Genomic DNA, 6,348 nt, shown 5'->3' with positions numbered 1-6,348 from the left:
TCACCTAGCCGCTACAAAGCTGGACGGCCAATTTCTCAGTGTCCTGCTTGATCAGTTTGGTCGGTCAGTCAGTCTGCGATCAGCAGGAGAGATAAGAACAGTTTCTCAGGCCAGTGGCTATTCTGCCACACTTGTTTCTTTGACACCCGTCATCTTCAGTGAAGTAGACTGGATATGCTGCCAGGAGCAGATGTGTGTCTGTCAGAAAAGCCCTTTATTATTAACTGCCATCTTCTGTAGACCTCTGAAGTGTTTGAAGACCATCTCTCTAGCTACTACAGTGCATAATCATATCTATCATTTGATCGACTTCTCTATCTCAGTATATCTAAATAGACAAGCATTGCTTGTTTTTAGCTATGTGTTCTTACTTAACCCTGAAAATATACAAGAAACCAAATAAAGCTTATTCTGTAATTAACTAAACTGGTATCTAACAAAACTACAAGTAAGATTTATAAGTGACTAACTTGTATCTCCAACCATACTGAACAGTTAGCTCTTACAAGACTATCACTTTACAGCATATTTTTAAATGGGTTGCATATATATAATACATTAAGCAAACATTGAACAAAGTCTATCAACATACAATATGTACAATACATAAGGCAAAAGTTGAACAAAATAATCTTAAATTTCTATTGATCTACAATACCAATGGCTGATAGATTCAATAATCTACCTTTTATCCTATAGTTCTATATCCTCCCCTTTTTTCTTTCCCTTTTCCTTCCTCTCCCCTAACACTACATAGAATAGAAAGATGAGAAAGAAGGATAGAGGGGAGAAAGAAAGAAATCCCTAAATGTAACCTTTCTAACTTATAACCAACCCCCCTAGACAATAATGAACATTGGTAACCCACCAGAAACACCCATCCCACCAGCTAGGAATGGGGGTGTTGTGTTCTCAAAATTACTTTCTGCTGTCTGAGGGCAAGAACATCTTTTGGGTACCCTTAGAAAAATAAGATACTGGCTGAGTGCTGGAAAAGCTAGCTGTATCTGTTTCTGTCCAGTCTTTTTGGGATCAATCCTTTGGGCTAGCCCTTTTAATGTTGATAAACATGCAGATTCTTGACACGGTAGCTGAGGCAGTCCTCCAGGTTGAATCGCCTGGGCATTCTGCTTTGTTGCCATTACCATCTGGTTTTTTGCTCTGAAAATCAGCAAACTTTTGAAAGTACTAGTATAGGTACATTTCTAATGTCTCTTAGCTGCTGTTGTTCCTTTTTCGCTAACATTAAGAAAATTTAAAGTCAACAAAGCGTTATTTAATCTGTCCCTGGGGGTTTTTACACTTCCTTTTTGTTTAATAAGCATCTCTTTTAAGGTACGATTAGCTCTTTCTACAACTGGTTGTCCTGTAGGACAGTGTGGTATACCAGTAATGTGCTTAATATTATATAATATGCAAAATATTTCATCTTACTGGATACATAGGCAGGAGCGTCATCAGTCTTAAATTTGTGCAGGCATTCCCATAATTGCCATTATTTCCAATAAGTGTGTAATTACACAATCAGCCTTTTTAGAACTTAAGCAGATGCCCATTGAAACCCTGAGTATGTATCCGTGGTATGATGTACGTACCTTTGTTTTCTGCAAAATGAAACATCCATCTGCCATATTTCATTCCTTTTGGTACCCCTACAGTTACTTCCAGCAGGCAATGGAGTTTGGTTATACAGAGAACATGTAAGACACTTTTTAATTAGGTCTTTGGCTTGTTGCCAATAGAGAATTTTTTTTCTTTAAACCTTTACTGTTAACATGATGCTTTTCATGAAATTTTGAGGCTTCTAACACATTTCCTATTAGTAGTTGGTCTATTTCATTTCCTTGTGCCAATGGACCTGGTAAACCTCTATGAGACCGAATATGATTAATATACAAGGGATAGTTTTTATTTCTGATGGCCTTTTGCAATTTCATAAATAAAAAAGTCAATTCTGAGTTATTAGGAATAAACTCAGCAGTTTCAATATGTAAAACAACTCTTTCTGCATACTGAGAGTCAGTAATTATATTAAGAGATTCAGGAAAATCTAACAGCACCATAAGGATTGCATATAATTCTGATTTTTGAACTGAGGTAGGCGGGCTTTTGATCCTAAGGTTAGTTATTTTGTCTCACTTAGAAGCTGCCATTCCCATCCTGTTTGCCATCAGGATAGAAGGTCGGTGCCTCTGGAATTGGCGTTCTCATTACAGTGCGAGGAAGGATCCAATTAGTTCCTTTTACAAACTATATACGTTTGCTTTTCGGGTATTTGTTATTAATTTCTCCCAAGTAGCTACTACAAGCTCTTTGCCCATCTTCACTGATTATCCATAATGACATAACCTTAGCATTATTAAGAGGCACTATAATTTCTGCTGGTCTGTTCCTGACAGTTGATGTCGTCTTATTCTACCTTTTATAATTAATTCAGACCTTTTTTTTTATATGTATGTCTTCAATTTTTTACTTTATGTGCTAAGAAAATCCATTCCATGATTTTATCTTCCCTTTGCATAATGAGCCCCATAGGAGAAGGAGTTGAAGGCAAAATAACCAAAGTACAACTAAGCTCAGGATCAATTCTACCCACGTATGCATCTTGTAGTCTTTGTTCTACCAGAATTAACGCTTTTTCTGCTTCAGCCATTAAGACACCTTGGATGGTTTAAGTCTGAATCCCCTTGTAATTTTTGAAACAAGTTAATTCATATGTAGATAATCCAACTGTAGGCCTCAGCCAGTTAATATCTCCCATCAATTTTGAAAATCATTAGGAGTTTGCAACTGGTCTCTACGGATCTGTACCTTTTGTGGTCGAATCTTTTGAGTTGTTTTATAGACCAAATATGTAACTCAATCTCCTATTTGTATTTTTTTTTTTTCTGGAGCAATCCATTACCCCCAGAATGGCAGAATTCTTTGTGTTTCCTTAAATTTTTTCTCAAAAGTATCTGCATCAGAATCAGCCAACAAATATCATCCATGTAATAGTAAGTGATAGATTGAGGAAATTGCCTATGAATTATTTCTAATGGTTGTTGCACAGAGTATTGACATAAAGTTGGGCTATTAATATTCCCTGTGGAAGTGCCTTCCAATGGTATCTTTTCATTGGACCACTGCTGTTCAGAGTAGGTGCTGAGAAAGCAACCCTTTCCCTATCCTCCTCATGCAAAGGTTTTATGAAAAAAAAAAACCAATATTTTAAGCCAATTACTATTATATGCCATGACCTAGGTAACAACGAAGGTAAAGGAATTCCAGGCTGTAAAGGACCCATTGGTTGAATTATTCTATTCACCACTTTTTTAAAAAGACTTATTTATTTATTATGCATATGAGTACACTGTCTTCATGCACACCAGAAGGGGGCATCAGATCCTATTGCAGATAGTTGTGAGCCCCATGTGGTTGCTGGGAATTGAACTCAGGACCTCTGGAAGAGCGGCCAGTGCCCTTAACCGCTGAGCCATCTCTCCAGCTCCTTATTTTCCACTCTTGAATCCATCACCATCCTCCATTTTCCTGATTTCTTTTTTACAACAAGCACAGGAATCCCATGGGCTGCTAGACTCTTCTATATGGTGAGCCCAGCTGCTCTCGGACCAGTTGCTGACGTTCCTGCAATTTGTCTTTTGTTATGGGCCAGGGCTCCTGCCACACAGGTCTGTTTGATATCCGTTTTAGGTACAAGGTGGCTAGTGTATCAGCAGTGGCCCTTTTTATAAACTTGGAAACTCAATACCTGTGAAGTTCTGTCTTTGGGCAATGGGCACAGCTTGTGATTGTCCTTGATTACACATTTAAATACCTTCTCCAGAAGCATCTACCATTTCACACCTAATTTCATCATTGTCTGTCTCTGTGATTGCAGGAATATTAATTTGAGTACCCCATTGTTGTAAAAGATCCCTTCCCCATGAATTTATGACTATATCAGCCACACAGGGTCTCAGCTTCCCTGTTTGCCCATCTGGTCCCACACACTTAATCCACAGTACACTTTGTCTTATTTGAGATAATTTACCAATTCCTATAAATTGTGCATTAACCTTCTGAAGTGGCCAATCTGGCTTCCAATATTTTTGAGAAAGGATCATGACATCTGCTCTTGTATCCACCAAAACTTTTATTTCAACACCATTCATTTGTACCATTAATTTAGGTCTCTGGTCATTAACCACTGTCTGGCAGAACACACATCTTCCAGTACTCCCAAATGTACCTGTTCTTTCTACTGGAGTGGCTTTGTCCTTGATGTAAGGAAACAGGAACAGCTGAGCAATTCTATCCCTACATTAATTAGCATCTCCTTCTTTACATATGCTATGATTTTTAATTTCTTCCTTACAATCCCCATCTATTATACCAGGATGCTCAATAAAGCCTTGAGGAGTTAACCCACTTCTTCCCAAGATTATTCCTACTGTCCCTGAAGGTAAAGGACTGTAAACACCAGTGGTTATTTTGTAACATTCAACCTGTGGGAATAGTGTAAGAGATTTATCTGAGGCCAGATCCAAAACTGAGTTGCCTTCAGTAGCATGCATTAAATCATCAACACCTAGTCTTAGTTTTCCTGCAATTTTGTTACCTCCTGGCTGACCAAAGAAAATTTTCTCTTATTGTTTGCTGAGGGGCCTGGAACTAACGGGCCCCTCCTTTTGTTTCCTGACAGCAAGAGATTACCTCGTATGTCTCTCTTGGATTGACAATCCCTAGACCAATGTTTCCCCTTCCCACAGCGGCTACAATGCCCTGGAAGCCTTGGCACGTCTTCACCATCACGGCCAGAAGCTCCTTGTGCTCTGCTATGAGTGCCGTTTACTCCAAAGGGGGTGCACCTGCTATTTTGAGGTCTGGAACATTTAACCTTACAGTTTCTTTGTAAATCTCCAAATTTACAACAATTAAAGCACCGAGTATTTTGATATCTGAGCTCTCTAGCTATACTTTGTCCTATGGTATTGTTTGTTTGTTTGTTTGTTGGTTGGTTGGTCTTTTGAGACAGGGTTTCACTGTAACTGTTGAGCAGCTTCTAACACAGCTGACTCCAATCCCTTCCAATCTTGGGGAATAAGTCTGTCCTGTATAGCCCAGTTGCTTAACATTTGTTGAACAAAAGATCAATTCATTCCATACAATAGCCTCTTTAAAATGCTTGAAATCTAGCGTATCTACCGGACGCCATGCCATCTCATCATGAACCTCAGCACCATCATTAGCAGGGATATGTTGCACAAAGACTGGAAAAGCTGATGGTGTCTGTGCAGCCCTAGAGAATTCCTCTATCTGAGCACTTGTCTCCAAAGCCCTTTTGCCCTGTCTGCTTCCCTGCTCCTCTAGAGTCTTTACAGCCTCTCAGGCTTCCTGTTTTTCTCCGCCCCTTCCCCATGCTGGTGCTCTGAACACCTGTCATGTGGAGCAGGGCAGGGCGGCAACTGTGGGAAACACTGGCTCTCGGTTACCAGGTGTTTTCCCTTTACCAATGTTACCAGGTGTTTTCCCTTTACCAATGGCGCTTTTTGCTTTCCAAATGCTTCAGCCTCTACCCACAAATTCTCTAGTTGTACAGACGACTCGGCAACCCTTTCCAGCATCATAGAATTTACTGACCCTTCCTCTTTTTGTATCTTATCAGTCTTTCTTTCAATCTTTAAAAAAAAAAAATGTAATACAGTAAAAAGACAAGAAAAAACAAATTTCCCTCTGGGTATAAAGCAGGAAAGAACTTTGCAACAGGAGCTGCGATTTTGCTGACACCCTGACACAGCATGTTTATATCTTCAAAATCTGTGTCTTCCTCCACAACATTAGAAGTTAAGTTACCCATTATGCCCAAAGCACACTGGGTGCCACCTGTAGACTTCGACCTTTTCCAAACCTACTTTAAGGTTCTTTAATGCTTACACCTCCCTTCCAACCCACCTCCCTTAGACAGGAGAGAACAGAGGTTAATGGGAACATGAGAAGTAGACCTTTTTGGACTGAGTTCCTGGGAGCAATTCCCCTGGTGTAGTCAGCAGGATTTCAGCAGACCAGAAATTCAACCAAAGTTGCTGCTGGAACTTGGAACAGCAGCCGGAACCTGGAGCCCCGAAGCGTCCTCTGGAGCGGGTCTCTCTAGGAGCGTCTCAAAGTGGAGCAATGAACAGCCAAACAATACCAAGACCAAAAAAGCACCCGCCTCCTGTTCTCTCAGAATCTGTACTAGGATGTGTTTCAGCTGGCAAAAACCAAGCCCCCACCTGAGGAGGTTCGTCTTCTAGTGCATAACCATCACCTGTTCTCTCACAAGTCCGTTCCCCATCCCACACTCGGGATCAAAATAAAAACATGTTT

This window comes from Acomys russatus, chromosome 17, assembly GCF_903995435.1.
Source record: "Acomys russatus chromosome 17, mAcoRus1.1, whole genome shotgun sequence".
NCBI classification, from domain to species: domain Eukaryota; kingdom Metazoa; phylum Chordata; class Mammalia; order Rodentia; family Muridae; genus Acomys; species Acomys russatus.
Note: the sequence above shows the minus strand (reverse complement) of the source record.